The 17,602-nt window shown below is 39.9% G+C and overlaps 1 pseudogene; it reads right to left on the bottom strand.

Moving 5' to 3' along the window:
- Nucleotides 1-7,371: 7,371 nt before the first annotated feature.
- Nucleotides 7,372-14,608, bottom strand: LOC113188878 (uncharacterized protein C2orf78-like; annotated as a pseudogene).
- Nucleotides 14,609-17,602: the final 2,994 nt, after the last annotated feature.

The following is a 17,602-nucleotide window of genomic DNA, read 5'->3' as shown; positions in this document are numbered from 1 at the left end:
TGTATCTCCTGTCATCAAGAAAAATGACAAGTTAGGAAAACATATTCTTATGCATGCCTGGAAAGATCTTTAATATGTGTGTCTGTTAAAATTAATGATTAAATTTGTACATGAGGAATCAGTTGTATTTAGACATATTTTGTTCCTTTGTTTCTGGCTAGTTTGCTATGAGTTATACAATTTATTTCTTAAAAATTCAAATTTTTGTTTTAGGTAAGAGTTCCAATCTCAAGGTTGAGAATGTCAAAAGGAGTTAAATGACATAAGAAAATTTAGGGTCCTTTGGCGCACTTCAGGTTAGGGATCTATGATTTTATATTTAGTTTACACATTTATTTTGTAAAGTGGCTTATAAGTAGACAATGTAACTTTTTTGTATTTCTAATTATTAACTTTAAAAAAATTTCTTCTTTTTAGTTATATATGATAGTAGAATATAATTTTGGGGGGGTGAGTACAAGAAATTGAAGTCAGGGGCACTTGACCACTGAGCCACATCCTTATTCCATTTTTGTATTTTATTTAGAGACAGGGTCTTGCTGAGTTGCTTAGCATCTCGCCATTGCTGGATCTGGCGTTGAACTCGGGATCCTCTTGTCTCAGCCCCTTGAGTCACTGGGATTACAGGCGTGTGCCACCGTGCTCAGCGTAGTAGAATGTATTTTGACATATATACATGGATCATAACTTCCCATTCTCGTGGTTGTACGTGAAGTGGAATTACACAGGTTGTGTATTCACATACGAAAATAGAAAATTTATGTCTGATTCATTCTACTGTCTTTCTTACTCCCACTTTCTCCCTTTCCTTAATCCCCTTTGTCTAATCCATATAAACTTCTATTCTTCCCTCTCCCACCGGCTTTGTGTTTGGGGATCTGCATATCAGAGAGAACATTGGCCTTTGGTTTGGGGCGATTGGCTTACTTCACTTAGCATGATAGTCTCCAGTTTCATCCATTTACTGGCATATGCCATAATTTCATTCTTCTTCATGGCTGAGTTATATGCCATTGTGAGTTATATGCCATTATATACCACACTTTCTTTACCCATTCATTTGTTGAAGGGCTCCTAGGTTGGTTGCATAACTTATTATTGTGAATTGAACTGCTATAAACATTGATGTAGCCATGACACTATAGTGTGCTCATATTAGATCCTTTGGATATATGCCAACGAGTGGGATAACACTATAACTTTCAGTGAGACAGACAGAATTGCATACCACTCTATTTATACTCCTTCAAAAAGTTCTTTTATTCAGTCATTCAACAAACATGTCTTGATTACCTCTATGTTCTAGACATCGTTTAAGTCATGGGGCACATCAAAGTGAACAACACAGACAAGAAAATTTCTTGCCTTCGAGTATGTTACATCTTAGTGATGGGCAAGGGAGTGATAGAGAGTATAAGCCATAAAGATAACAAAGAACTGAATTACATAGTGTATTAAAGTTTAGAGCACTATAGGAGAAGTGGGCTGTAGTGAAGAGAATCAGGCAAAAGTCATGGAGAAAAAATGAGAGGTGATTGCAATTTCAAATAGAGTAGTCAGAGAAATCCTCATTGAAAAGATTCAATTTGACAAAAGGCTTGAAGGATGAGAAAAGCGATCCAGCCATGAAACAGCAAGTGGACTCAGTAGGTCTGGAGTGCAGTGAGTGAAGGGATCACAGTAGTAGATCAGGCGGAACCAGTGAAGCAGTACAACATGTTTTTGTGAATAAAGTTTTATTAGGACACAACTAATGTCCATGTGATTAACTATTTTTCATGGCCACATTCTTTCTACAAGTGCAGAGTGGAGTTGTAGAGACAGAGAAAATCTGGCTCACAAACACTAACATATTTATCATCTACCCAGCATTTTATACAAAATATTTGTGACCCCTAAAATGGGTAGAGACAGGCAGGAAATGGTTAGGGGTTATGTGAGAGTAGAAATGAAGCGATGTAGTCAGAAATGGATAGGTTCTAGATGCAATTTGAAGAGGGCAGATGGTATTTGGAATTTGCTAATATTCTGAGTGTGCAGTTGGGAGAGAAAGATAGGAGTCAAATGATGTCAAAGGATTCTGGCCTGGGCAACTGGAAAGATAACATTAACTAAAGGAAATTTTGCATAGACCAGATCACCCTCCCTGACTCCCCTCCATCAGTGGAAGGAGAACATATTGGAGATTGCTTTTCATACATGTTTAGAAAGTAAATACAAAGAAAAGAAAAACACACATTTGGACTAGAGGACATGTCCCCATTCTCCACCTGTGCAGCAGACTACTCCCTCTTCCTGTGGCCAGATGTCCCTCCCCCTGAACCCTGAGATTGTTGTTGTAACTTCTCATTTAAAACATGAACGGAAAGCACAAACACGAGATGCTATGTTAGAAGGGACTCACAGTGTGCCTCAGAGTCTTAACGAGTTTTCTTTAGGGAACTGAAGACTACAATATCCTAAATGTAAAATAATTATGTTAAAAGATTAATCAGGATTTCAGAAAGATGGAGGCAACAGTGCAGTTTTGAATGTCCCTAAACAAAGAAAAGAAAAAGACACATTTGGCCTAGAGGCCATGGAAATAGAAGAAAGAAAGCCAAACCCTGGCATAGCATTTACCACAAAAGTATTGAACAGTTCTTCCTAGGAACCTCAGAACAAGAGGATAGGGAAAACCCCCAGCAGGAGGCACCAGACCTGCATAGCAGCAGCACTTGCAGCAGAGGAAATGGGAGACAGGAGGCTTTCAAAGCTCCAGCAGGCATTCCTGCAAAGCACTGTGGGCCAGCAGGAGAAGAGCAGCTGACACACAGAGGGGTTAGCTGACACTAACCTGGAAGTTAGTACATTTGGTCTCATATATCCATAGGTTCTACATCTGTGAATTTAACCGACTTCAGGTCAACAATATGCAAAAGAAAAATCACATCTCTACTAACTATGTACAGATTGTTTCTTGTTATTATTCCCTAATCAATATAGTACAACAAGTATTTACAAATTATTGTCATTGTATTAAGTATGATAATTAGAGATGATTTAAAGCATACAGGAGGATGTGTGCATTGTCTATGCAAATACTACCTCATTTTAAATAAGTTTACATAATAAGGATACAGTTTCTAATGGAATGGAACAATGACTTCATCCCTTTCTCTCTCTACCTTTTCTCTCCCTGTTCCCACCACTCTGCCTCCTCTACCCTACTTATTCTCTTTCTGGTCTCCTTCTCCTCCTTTTTCTCCTTTTCCTTCTTCTTTTCTTCTTGAGTTATTTGTGGATTTTAGTGTCTGTGAGGGGTCCTAGATGCAATTCTCTGTGGATACTGAGGAGCAGCTATAAGTACAACTGTTCCACGTTCAAACCTAAAGGGCTGACACTGTCCGGCCCCTAAACTCTCTTGAAAAATGAACAGCCAATGCTCCTTTTCAGAACATGGCCCCCGCACAGAAGAGAAATTGCTGGGAGGAAAAATAGACACAAAGGATAAAACTTGCAGGTGGGAAATGGCCAGAAGATCTTAGAAAGCAAGCCACCATGTTTTTGAATAGTACAAGAAGAAGGGGAAGAAGCAAAAGGAGAAAAAGGAGGAGAAGAAGACCAGAAAGAGAATAAGTAGGGTAGAGGAGGCGGAGGGGAGGGAAGAGGGAGAGAAAAGGAAGAGAGAGAAAGGGAGGAAGTCATTGTTCCATTCCACTAGAAACTGTATCCTCTGACACACTTTTACAAAGACAACGAATTTCACATAAAAATGCGTAGCAAGAAAAGATGGAAACCAGATCCCATATAAAGATATTCTAAGAAAAAGAATTGCATTCTCTCAATGATAACAAGTCCAAAAAGAACCCACCAAGCAGATCAGATGGTAAACAACTCTTTCAAACCTAGCTCAAAGACATTACATAAAACAATGCAAAATGTGACAGAACATGAAAGAGGAATGGGGAATTATTATTTCATGGTTAGAGAGTTTCCGTTTGGGATGGTGAAAAGTTTTGGCGATGGATAGTGGATAATGCTTGAACAACATTGTGCATCTACTTAATACTATGCCATTATCTACTTAAAAATGGTTGAAACGGTGAGTTCTATGTTATATGTGTTGTTCCACAGTAAAAAGAACAATGTAGGGCTGGGGTTGTGGCTCAGTGGTACAACAGTTGCTTAGCATGTGTGGAGCACTGGGTTTGATTTTCAACACCACATATAAATAAGTAAAATAAAGGTCCATTGACTACTAAAAAAAAAAAAAAAAAGAAAAACATAAATGGAAATTAGATGAGATGGTAGAACTCAAATGACAAAACGGGAACACAGAGAGTAAATGAACATAAAAATAGTACCTAAAAGATGATTAAAAAATATTCCAGAGACAATGGTAAATATAAAATGAAAAAAGCCAGGCAAGTTCTACAAACAATAATGCAAACACACATAGGAATTTAGTATGCCAAAAAAGTGACATTTCAAATCAGTAGGACAGATTATTCAACAAATTGTGATACATATATTTTGGGGTTAAATAAATAATATCTCTGGAAGGATCCAAAAAGTAGGAAAAGGTTATGTCTCCTGTGGGAAGAGTGGTGAAGATGGTGGGTGGAAAATTGGAGGGAATGGGTGGATTTCCATTGAGTACTCTTTTGTATCTTTTTAAGTGTTCTATTGTGTGAATATATTACTTCCAAATGTTGAATGCCAGAGTTCAAATCCCACATTCCCAATTAAATGGTAGTCCTTAATCTTGAGCAAATATTGACATTATCTCTTAAAAATCAAGAGGCTGAGCATAACTTTCAGCCCCAAATTCTCAATGAATGAAATTACTAGTGAAAACAACCCAATGCCCACAGGGGATGTATGGATAAACAAAAGATGGTGTATCCACACAATATGATATCAGGCAGTCTTAACTGGGGAGGAAAGACACTTCACAGCATGGATGATGATCCTCGAAAACAGTCTTCTAATTGGGAGAAGCCATATATAAAAGGTCACATATTGTATGATTCCTCTTATATGCAATGTCCAGAAAAAGGAAACCAGAGGGATTAATGGTTGCTTGGGGCCAAGGGATGGTGGGAGTGGGAATGACCACTAACACGCACAAGTGTTTCTTTTTGGGATTATGAAAATGTTATGAATTAGAAAGTGGTGATGGTTACACAACTCGTGAAAGTCCTTAATGCCCATGTACTGCACGTTTTTAATGAAGAATTTTATGCGAATTTTATTTTAAGAAAAAATTTAAAAATATAAAGTACTAATCTTTCCATGGTGATGGTCTGCTGCCTCCATCATCCTCTTGCCCCACTCCATTTCTTCCCTTTTCTCCCGCCAGCTCCCTCACTGGGCATCTGCGCCCCAGGACTCTTACCTGGCACAGAGGCTGCGCAACTAACCCAACCGTTGGATTGCTGGGTGCTGCAGTTTAGGTTGCTTCCTGCGCATGCGCACTTTACTCGCGGCGGGTGGAGATAAACGCCAAGAACTGATTTTTTTCTTGTGAGTTTCGGTTGATGGCAATGGTCTCCGAAGGGGCGCGTGCCGGAATCAATGGAGGAAGACCTGACCGCCAAATAATTCAGTATTTATCCCCCATTTGAAGTGTGATCTCTCTACTGGTAACCTCTGGAAGCTGTGCTCTGAAAGCCAGGTTGGTTGCCTGCTGAGCACTTGCCAACCCTGAGGATTGAGGCCACAGGCCTCAGGTTGAGGCCTTGCTTCTCTGCGTACAATTTGATCCTAGAGCACTAGATCATTAGTGAAGTGTCAGAGTGATACTGGCCTTGTGTGTGAATGTTAATTGAAGTAGTGCCTCTCTGCTGCCCTGGTGCATGAGTGTTGGGTAAATGATGACTTATTCCAGGCCATGTTCTGGGTGGGCCTCATGCTGCTGCAGTTCACTTGGCCAAGTCTCAGGTTGTCAGCTGCCCTCAGGATAACTGTGAATCCTTGGGACACCCCTGGTAGATTCCCCATGTTTTGTATTCACCTTTCCCAGCTGGGATCTTCAGTGACCCAAATATGCTGGAATATGCCATGAATCTTATTTTGTAAAATGCCTCTCAGGTAGGTCATAAGACCTAGGCCATTCTCCATGAGAACTTTTGGTTTGATTTTTGCATTTTTTCTGGTCAACATGAACCCATCTTCTGGCATCTTCAAGTTGCTTCACATTTTATGCTTTTAAACCTACCCTCAAACTTTGTTTTTTACTACCACCATTTTGCCTATTCCTGATTCTTCCAGTAAGCTCATACGTCTCTCTCTTTAATGGATCATATTCCTTCCTCTTTCCTCAATTCCTAGCCTTTACCCTTATAATCCTAGCCAAGTTTGAGTTCCTTTCTTCTCAGGCAGACTGTGATCCTCACCTCTACCAAACAATACCAGAGTTAGTGGCAATTCAACCTCAAGAGTCCTCTTTATTACTTATATATTAATCAATTCCATTACATTTCTTTATTCAATTTTATTGTTTTAAAAGTATACCTGTGTGAATAAGTTTTCATACCTCTATGAGGAAAAATATTTTACAGCCAAGTGGTTATAGAAGGCTTCTTTATTATCTGTTAACCAATTCTATTACAATTCTTTATTCAAATTTGAATATTTATTGGAATAAATAAATTTGTACCTACATAACTACACATTTAAAAATATTTGTATGTACATATACGTGCAAAACTATGTGGTGCCTAAGTGGTGCCAGGAAGCCTCTTTTTTTACTTACCTCTCAATTCTATTACATTTCTTTATTCAACTATATTAAGTCTTAAAAATGTATAAGTGAATAATTTTGTATTTATGTACCTCTCTCTATATATATATATGTAGAAAACTATTTGGTATTCAAATGGTACCATAAGGCCTCTTTATGACTTACCTATTAATCAATTGTATAGCATTTATTTTTTTTTAATATTTATTTTTTAGTTTTTGGTGGACATAACATCTTCGTTTGTATGTGGTGCTGAGGATCGAACCCGGGCCACACGCATGCCAGGCGAGCGCGCTACCCCTTGAGCCACATCCCCAGCCCCAGGTATAGCATTTCTTATCTCAACTTTATTACATTTTGAACAGTGTCTTAATGAAAGAAGTTCTATCTATCTATCTATCTATCTATGTATATATATGCCACATTATTGGTACCCATGTAGTAGCCAAAGGCCTCTTTAATTTTACGAATTGTCAGTGGTACCAGAAGTCCTCTTTATTATGTATTAGTGAATTATATTACATTTTTATTTAATTTTATTAAACATTGAATGTTTATGAGAATAAATAAATGTGTATCTCTCTATCTATATACATGTGGAAAACTATTTGGTCCCTAAGTGGCACCACTGATCTTAGCAGCTCTTACATTGTGTAGCCATAGTAGCGAGAAATCTCCATCTCTCTTTCCCTCTCAATGAAACACTGCACTCTCCCCAAAGCAGTGTACTTGGCAGCATTCTCACGCTCTTGTTGAGCCTTCTTCTTCATGGCTTCCCGCTCTGGCCTCTGCCGTTTGGTGATGGGAGTTGATACTACTTGCCCAGGAACATTGGGTTTCCTCCATGGAATTGGTTGTAAGGCAAAGTCTTGGAGGAGATATTGGTTTTGAGGCTTGGTCAGTTGTGACTGGGGCTTGGTCACAAGCATGGGAAAGGGTTACTACTGGAGAGAGGTGCAAGATGGTGTTTTGTATGGTGTACGCCCATAAGAAGCAGACCGAGAAACACTAGGCTGGGTAGAAGAAGTCAAAACAGACTGATTGGCATGGTTCAAAATGGGCTGAGCTGGTTTGGCAGGACGCAACTAAGATGGGTTGGCAGTAGCTGGTTGGGATTGGTTGACTGCCATGGGTTGAGCTGAGCTAGCGGGACGAGGCTGGGCAGGGTAAGCCCCAGTAGGTCTCTGTGAGGCCAGAGACTGTGGCCTCCGATTGATTACTGGTTGAGGTGGAGGTTTCTCCAGGGTCAGAAAAGGCAAAGGTACCAATTTAACCTTCCCAGGTGGTGGAGGCTCATAAATGGATGGAGAGGGACCCTCTCCTTTAGCACTGATATCTGGGTTCTGGGCTTTGACTTTGTGTTTTCTCAGGACCTTAACTACCAGCCATGGGTGGGGGTCTAGGGTACTGCCTGAATTTCCCAGGGCCCGGGAGGAAGAGAGCTCAGTTTTCTTATCATTCTTCTTCCCCAGTGCGTGGAAAACCTGCACCGACTCCAGTATGTGCATGTCGAGACAACTCCGAGGCTTTTTAAAGGTCTCTTGGCAAAGCTCAGGTTGGTTCCTCTTCCGCTTTAGTTTGGGCACAGTTGGCTTCTCTTCTGCCTTGACTTTATTGCCTGGCTGCTTCCTCTCCTTGGCTTTCCTGGAGTTGTTTTCTCTGGTCCTCTTGGTCTTTTCCTGCCCATGGCCCTTAGCCTTGCTGTTCCTGCTGGATGTAGCTTTCTGAGGTTTGCTGATAGAGTGCTTGGGCTGTGTGCACAGGGCCCTTACTACTGTCTGCATCCCTGTGAGCAACTTCTCCTCCTAATGCACATTCCAGGTCCCTTGGCTGCATTTTGGCCTGAGGAGTTCCATGAGGAGACTCTGAGGCTTTATGTTTGTTTTTCCTCACTGGGTCACTAGGACCCTTTATGGCACTTGTGATTTCCTGCCCCTGATTCACCATGATGGCTCTGGTGTCATTGGATTTTGTTATTGTGGGACTTTCAGGTTGGTCAAAGTCTTTCAAGGAACTGAAAAGCTCAGGAAGGTGAAAATCTCCCACCAGTGCAGTGATGTCTGCAAAACCACTACTAGATTCAATCCCATTTTCAAGTGTGCCTTGGTCCTCAAGACTCAGGCTATTCCTTTCTAGATGGATATTTTCAGAATGTGGCTTCTCCTCTTAGTCCAGAGGACCAATGGAGGCCAGAAGCTGGTGGATTTCAGGGATGTCTAAAGGGAGTAGTGGAGGATCCTGGTTCTCCATGGCAATCTGGTAGGCATCCAGTGGTTCTGAGAGCATGGTGTTAATCTCACACAAATTCTTAATTTCTGTTTGTTCCTGGCTTTGATTTGGAGGAAATGCCAACAAATCAGTAAAACTCTGGACTGGTGTTATTGTGGAAATGTCCCCAAGTTCAGTTTGTGAGTTTTTCTGAATTATTTGGCTTTTTCTGTTTTTGCAGGTGTACAGGAATTCTGGAGGCTGTGGCAGACAAAATGTCTGACTTGGAGATTGCAATCCCAAGGAATCCTCCATCTCTAGGGATGTTTCCATCACTGCAAAGAAAGGAATCAAGGATGATGGTAAGTAGGATGCTCCCCCTTCCCAGCAACGCACTAATCAGGGAATCTGTGGACTGTGGATATGTCATTTCTATTAGCTCTTTTTAAGGACTGCAAACTAGTCTCTGTTAGGAGGTGCCTGTTAGTTACAAGTGATCACTTGATGACACAGTTTTGGGCTGACACATTATCATGGCAGCATGGCTCACTGGTAGAGCATTGTCTACTCTGTGTGGAAATGCACAAAAACTGTTTTATGAAATCTCTCATTCTCATATAGGGCCTCTTAATTCTCTCTACTCTTCCCAGAATGTAAGAACACTTAACATTATGAACTAGGAGAGCGTGAGCTCTTGCCCATGAAAAATATGTGAAAGGACAGATTTTTAGACCCCTGCTTTGGATAGCATCATTGCATAGAAAATTTAAGTCCTGCAGTAAATTAAGGAAAAATTATATTGTCACACTCTGATATGTTTTGCAGTATCTTCCTAAGAGATCAAATAAAATTAGGGAAATAAATTTATAATGTTGTGGTGTAGGGGGACTGATCCGCAAAAATTGTGACAAGTAGCCTCCTTCAGTGTCTTGGAGGTCTCTTAAATGCATCCTGGGTGGCCATTATGGTGTCCTGCATTCTTGTTTTGAGAGTCTGAAAATGTGGAGTGCTAAACAAGGATGGTGGTTAAAGTCTCAGGACTTAAATACTACAGGTCTGTGGACCCACAGCTATCAGTTGCAATCTGGACCCTCAATTAAATGGTAATCTAATCCTTCCCCTTCTTGCTGATTGTACTCACCTTGAAAAACATTTTCTGTAATAGGTTGAGTGAATACCGAGCAGTAGATCCCAGGGTTAGAGACTGATGGTAGGGCATTTGTGGGCTGAACCTTCTGCAGCACTGTCACCGTTTCTGGTTGAGGGGCAGCGGCACTACTTCCTACATATGGCACACAGTCATAGGATTGCAGACAGGAACCATGTTCTCCAGAGAGCAGATTCCCCAGAGTGTTTTGATCAGAGTAGTAGACCTGGCTTCCTTCTTGGTAGGGAAGTGAGAGGCTATGTTCCTGATTTGGAATCTGAGATGGTGTCTTCTGAACAAGCCTGGCATATACTGATGGACACACAGAGACCATGACATTGGTTTCAGAAGTTTTTTCATATTGGGATGTCATAGTCATGGAAGAACCTGCTATGTCCTGGTCAGTGAGAATCAGATTAAAGTCCCTGAGTGAAGATGAGCTCTTTTCAGCACATCCTGGGATATACCACTCAGAAACACTTGGATAGGAGGCAGGTGCCGTGGTGATCTGGTTCTGGCTAGTAACTCCAGACACCATGGCTGTGCTAGAATGTTGACAAAGGTAGGCACTGCCCATGAGTGTCTGGAAGGAGGTGCCACAGTTGAGGGCAGTAACCATGCTGAAGTGGCAGCTGGAGCAGAGGCTCTGGAGAAGTTGCAGACACTTCCTGTCAGAGAAGCTGCGTTGGTCACACAGGAAGAGAGAGCTGCAGAGAATGTGCATTTCCATGTGAAGAAGAATTTTGGAAATTTTCTGTAGGAAGAAAGAGGGTGGTGAAAATGTGACGAGACTGAGAGATTCTTATGATATCTCTGGATGAATATCATCCTAAGGTTGTGGCAGTCAGAAATCATTGAGATACCCCAAATTAAACCATTTAGGATCGCTGCAAGTGTGGGAGCAGTTTGGTATTCTTGTTCAACTGTCTTTTCTGTCCAACTGGACACAGTAGACCCAAGTGATCTGCTTCACTCATTGTTTTCTAAAAGCATCCTTCTCTCTGCCCTCTCTTTCCTTTGAGAGGGCCATAGTATTAACTTATGAATATGCCCTAGAGCTGAAGCATTTTAGGACTTTGAGAAAACTTAACATTAAAGGTTTGTAAGTGAGGAAACCGAAGCTCAGAGAAGTAAGATTGATTTGTTCAGTATCAGTACCAGGTCATAGAAAATTACTCCCTTGCTCAGACTCTTTGCTCTAGACAAAGAGCACAAGTCAGGGAAATAGAATTTTATTTTTCCCTCTTCATAGAAAACAGTCCTGGTATCATCACTGTTATCTTTAGTGTCCTGCTCACCTGCCATTTTCTAGAGTTTACTTGTACCCTTCAGATGGTATATTTAGTGGATCTTTCTTTACCCTCTTAAACCTGGCTTTTGATGCTACATCAAAATGACTACCTGAGAGTAATTTTATCAAGAAATGCTTTCTGGAAGAAAAACTGTTATTTAAACTCTATGAGATTCAGGTTACTACTCTGGAAGGTGGTTACCATAATACTAACAGTGATAATTCATCCATGAATCAAAATCATGTATTACTTAAGGTTCATATGAAGGAATATAAAGTATGTTCTGGAAAGACAGAAAGGAAAAAATGAAAAACAGCATAGAACTAAAAAGAATGCATAGATACTGATGAAAACTTGGACATGTAGCAAATTTACTAGCAAATGAAGTTTGGTTATCATGCATAAAATATTATGAAAGAGAATGTTTCTAGTCTATTTTCCTGAATACTGTTAACTAAAACGCTGCCCACCATTAAAGGTGATTTTAAATGAATTTCTATGCAGTACACATAGGCAGAGAAACTATCAGCCAACATAAGCAGCAAAATTAAGAAAAAGTAAACATATAAATAGCCACAATGTTTGTAGCTACCTATTTCAAAATAAGTGTTATATAGCCAGCTGCAGTGGCACAAACCTGTAATCTCAGCTACTCAGGAGCATGAGGCAGGAGGATTGCAAGTTTGAGGAAGGCCTTGGCCATTTAGTGAGACACTGTGTCAAAATAAAATTTTAGAAGGGCTGGGGCTGCAGCTCCTTGGTAGAGTACTTGTCTTGTACATGTGAGGCACTGGGTTCAAGCCTCAGCACCACATAAAAATGAATAAATGAAGATATTGTGTCCATAAAAAGGGGGGTTCTGGGGATGTAGCTCAGTGGTAAAGTGTCTCTAGGTTCATTTCCTGGTACTGCAAACCAATCACTTTCCCACCACATGCAAAAAGCAAAAACCAAAGCAAAACCCCACTATGAGTGGTTGGGTGGGCCTGTGGTCCCAACATTCAGGAGGCTGAGGCTATGGGGTTGTTGGAGCCCAGGAATTCAAAACCACCATGGACAATTTAGCAAGATCCTGTCTCAGGACCTCAACAAAATGTGCTGGGGATATAGATTGTGGTAGCATGCCTGCCTAGCATGAATGAGACCCTGCATTTCAATTGCTGCATTCATTTCCCAGCACTGGAAAGAAGAAAGAAAGGAAGGAGGGAAAGAAGGAAGGGAAGGAAAAAGGAAGGAAGGAAGGAAGGAGGGAAGGAAGGAATTAAGGAAGGAAGGAAGGAGGGAGGGAAGGAAGGAAGGAAGGAAGGAAGGAAGGAAGGAAGGAAGGAAGGAAGGAAATTTTGGCCAAAGTATAGAATGAAACAAGAAATGTAAAGTTATTTCATCACTGTGCTTGTTCACCTTCCTCTAAATATTACCCACACCAAATAAATGGTATGAATTTTACTATTAGAGATTTCAATTAATATAAAAACATTTTCTGATAAACATTTCAGTCAAAAATCAGGAAAAATGCTTGAAAATGAGCATAAAATTTACTTTTGTTCTTCAAAATCTAGTTTATAATCATGTTTAACAGGAATATGTTGTCTCTAAAGTCTGAAAAAAACATTACCACTAGAATATAATAATACATTTAAATCTAATTTTTTTGATGGTTACTGGTGCTGGGAAGTGAACCCAGGGCTTCCCACATGCCAAGCATGCACTCCGCCACTGACCTACACCCTCAGCCCATATAGAACAACCAGATAGAGGGGCTGGGGCTGGGGCTCAGTATTAGAGAGCTCGCCTAGCACACGTGAGGCACTGGGTTCATGCCTCAGCACCACATAAAGATAAAGGTATTGTGTCCAACCTCAACTAAAAAAAATACATATTAAAAAAAAGAAAACCCCAAAAGACTTCATAAAATTATTTTAGATAAATGTGGAATTAGAGATGTGGAGCTTGAATTTTTGTCCTTCTGTAGGTCTCTCTTTTGAGTTTTAGGTTTAAAAACCATTAATCAATCTTGATAGGTATTCTATTTTAGAGAGTAAACTCTTGGAAAACTACCTGTCACACAAAGGAATGTGTTCTTCTGATGTAGGTTAATGCACATCAGTTTTTCAAACTCCAAGTAGTTCAAAAATCAGAGTAAAGCAGGACATGAAGAATGCTCTTGCCCCAGCCCTGTCTATAACCACTTTCATGACATGTTTGTATGAAGAGTCATTTCTAAAACATACTTCTAAAATGTTCATGTTCAAACTGTCAACATCATCGGTGTTCAAAGAGGTCATAGAAAAACTATAACAGCCAAGTGTGACTTTTCTGATAAACTGCTTACCCCAGTGATACCCTAATTCAAGTCTTAGTTTCCTTGCTAGTCCCTTAATCCAAACAATCTCTAAACCAGCCTCTGGGAAGATTGCATTCTATGCTGTCTGTTGGTTTAAATAAAATCTTTGCTTTTTCTTTCACATTCATCTCAACTAACCTCCTTTTTCTTGAGAACATCATGCTCTTCATTTCTTTTATTCTGACATTTTCTTCTCCCTTATTTTTATATACTCTTCCTCCACCGAGTTCCTGTTGCCTTGTGCTTAAACAGCCTGAAACTTGCTTCTCCCAAAACATCTGCCTCCTTACAGCCCTGTCCTCCTGCTCCTCTCTCCCTCTTTCTCTTTTCACCTAGTTTAAACAGAAAACTCCCAAATATATGAATGTCCCTTTTATGAATAGCACTAAATTTGAAATACTGAAGTGGAAATCTTGGTAGAGGGAAACTGTTCCAGGAAACCTCTTGGTTTCCACCCTGCCTAGGATTTGTCTCTTTCGGTTGAAACAAACACAACCATGAAAACTTATTTCATTCTCTATAAACATGTCCCTGAAGGGTCAATATTAGAAAACAAAGGGATCAGAGCATGGGCAGTCTGTTATCCTCCTGTAGCAGATCAGGAAACAGATTTTGTGAGAGAGTTAAAGATGGTCCAGCCCCATACCTAGTACATGTCAAATTCCAAATGAAATTAGATGTCCAGATTTCTAGTTCCATCCTTTCCCCTATTATTCTTAGCTCTTTTGACTCCATTAGTAAATTAAAGCAGGGAAAAGTCTAATGAAAAACTTTAAAAAGTTTCTTTCCTTACCTGACATGGTCAGAGAAGAGGTCACATCAATTGCAAATACAAAGGATGAGGAGACCACCCCAGAGGATGTGTGGGTGGCTGAGGCTAGAGAATGCATGTTTCCCAGTATGGAGTTCACTGGTCAGTGTTTACTGGCCACTGGTTACTGGTCACTGGTCACTTGCGATGATCCAAATTTGTTTACAACTGCATGGCAAGCCTAAGATTCTATCAGGTGGCAGTAGGTTTGGTGGGGGAATGATGTCACAAAACTGTCAGTTTAAAGGTATGAGGTAGCCAATAGGGTGGTCAGATTCCCAATGAGAAATTGGGATTGGGTGGGGAAAATGACAAGAGAGTTGATTGGGTGGAGAAAGTGACAGGAGAGTTATAATAGAAACCAAATGGCTCAGTTCTGGTAGGTTAAACCCTGCAAGAGGGACATAATGGGCTCACCCCATGGCTCCCCTCCCACAGGCCCTTGTGTTGGGGATATATTCTCAGTGTTCCTTCTACATGTTCATTAAAATATAATGAATAGGTTATAAATTATGTTTCACAGTATAAGAGGTAATAGTGATACATTACTATATTAACATATACAGTTAATATCCCTGGAGATGGAAGAAAGAGACATCTCGGTTGAGCAAGTATAGTAGTTCTGGAACCATAGAAGTTGATTTGATTAGTGAAGTTACTGCAGTTTTCAAGGATTCAGAAAGGGTTTAAAATTTTTTTTTGTTTTAGTTGTAGATGGACACAATACTTTTATTTTATTCATTTATTTTTAAGGGTGCTGAGGGTCAAGCCCTGTGCCAAACACATGCTAGGCTAATGTTCTACCACTGAGCCACAATCCCAGCCCTCGGGTGAAGTTCCTTGAGTGCATTCTCTGGGGAATGAGGTGGCCCAAGATTCTCTTTAGTTTCTCCTTGACCCTTACTTTCTTTGGCCTGGGCTGGGCCAGGTTAGACTGGTAACTCTCTTCTGCTCTCCTTCCCCCATCCCTCTTCATTGTAGACATTTTTTCATGGAGAAGCCCTGATTCTGCATTCTTATACACATTTATGTTACTTTCTTTTTACTTCCAGAAGCAGGGGTCTTCTTTTCTGTGAGTTGATTCTTTGAAAAATGAACTCTGAACAATAGCAGAAACTCTAGAGAGGTGGAAGACCTAGCTGACTGTAAAATTTCCCTCTCTGGATTTTTGTTGTACTCCTTTAACTTATAACTCCCTGAGGACAGCTCCTTGGCCATGTAGACTTTGTGCCATCAGCCTCTTTCATGTGTGAGAGGCACTGAGGATCCTTTCTCTCTTCTCATGTAAGAGGATCCAGTGTGGCAGTTACTGTGACTTCCTCCCCCATGCAAACATCCACTATAGAATCTTGGGCTTCTCACATTCTTTGTCTTGCATGTTTGGGTGGAAGGCCAGGAGAATAGTTAGAACATTAGAATAACATCAGAAAGTATGGATAACATAAAGAAAATAAAGGTTAACATGGATTTTTAAATTTTAACTTTTTGTTAGAAACAAGTCAACTCATTTGGGTCTCATTTTGTGTTAAAAGAGTCAATTCTTTTTTTTTTTTTTTTGCTTTCGGGGGCCCTGGGAATTAAAACCCGGGACACTTTCCCATTACATCACATCCCCAGCCCCTTTTTATTCTTCTTTTGAGACAGGGTCTCACTATGTTGCTTAGGGCCTTTCTAAGTTGCTGAGGCTGGTCTTAAACTTTCGATCCTCCATCTTCAACCTCTTGAGTTTCTGAAATTATTGGTGTGTGCCACTGCACCTGGCTGATTTTATATATATAAATTAAATACATATATAAAAATTAAACATATTTTAAAAATATATATGTATAAATTAAAAAAAAATATATATATATATTTAAATAGCTACACTGAAAGCCCAGAAACTGACATGAATTCTATACAGTGGAGATAAAAATCTTAAGTCTTATTTTCTTTTATGTCATATGATCTCATTTTTGTCACTCATTAATGTGTTTGTAGTGTATGGATAGCTCTTTAAGGCTCTGAGTTTTCAGCTCACTTTTCTTTTTGTCATATTTTAAAGAAATCCAACATTGTAAGATATATTGCATGTTTTTTAAATTGATGATTGTTTATGGTGAAGTATTGTGAATTTAATCTGATGGATTTGTGTAGACATGCAAAGAGAGGCATGTAGAAAAAGTATTGTGGTTATGCTGTGCACCCAAGGAACAGGTTTGTCTGTTCAGCCCAACTTCATCTAAATTGCTTTTGATCCCCTAGAGAGTGTTTGTTTCACCACTTTTTCTTTTAATATTATAAAGTAGGTCAGGACTGAGTTGATAATAATAGTAATTATATAGATATAGATATAGATATAGATATAGATATAGATAGATATGGCTTGAGCTGGTTTGGGGGAGTACAACTATGGGATTTAATCATTTTCCTTGCTGGTAAGCTTTTTTTAAATTATTTTTTTGGTGTGTGGGGGTTACCAGGGATTGAACTCTACCACTGAGCCACATCCCCAGCCCTATTTTATTTTATTTTGAGAGAGAGAGAGAGAGAGAGCGAGAGAGAGAGATAGAGAGAGATAAAGAGGGATTTTTAATATTTATTTTTTTAGTTTTCGGCGGACACAACATGTTTGTATGTGGTGCTGAGGATCAAACCTGGGCTGCACGCATGCCAGGCGAGGGCGCTACCGCTTGAGCCATATCCCCAGGCCCCCAGCCCTATTTTATATTTTATTTAGAGACAGGGTCTCACTGAGTTGTTTAGCACCTTGCCATTGCTGATGTTTGCTTTGAACTCACCATCTTCCTGCCTCAGTCTCCTGAGCTGCTGAGATTACAGGCATGTGACACCACACCCAGAAATGTGGTAAGTTGTTTTTTTTAAAAAAATATTCTGTTATTGTCAATGGATCCTTTTTTAATTTGTGGACTTCTTTAGAGACAGTGAGTAGATAGTGTGATTCACGATGTCAAGAACCCACAGGAAGACAAGCACATATACACCGAAAAAATTGCTCAGAAATAAAGATAAATATTGCATTTATAGTCCTATTGTTCCCATCTCTTACACTGGTAATTATGGAATATAATTT

This window comes from Urocitellus parryii, chromosome 12 (genome assembly GCF_045843805.1).
Source record: "Urocitellus parryii isolate mUroPar1 chromosome 12, mUroPar1.hap1, whole genome shotgun sequence".
Taxonomy (NCBI): Eukaryota; Metazoa; Chordata; class Mammalia; order Rodentia; family Sciuridae; genus Urocitellus; species Urocitellus parryii.
Note: the sequence above shows the minus strand (reverse complement) of the source record. Positions and strands in the feature narration are given on the sequence as shown.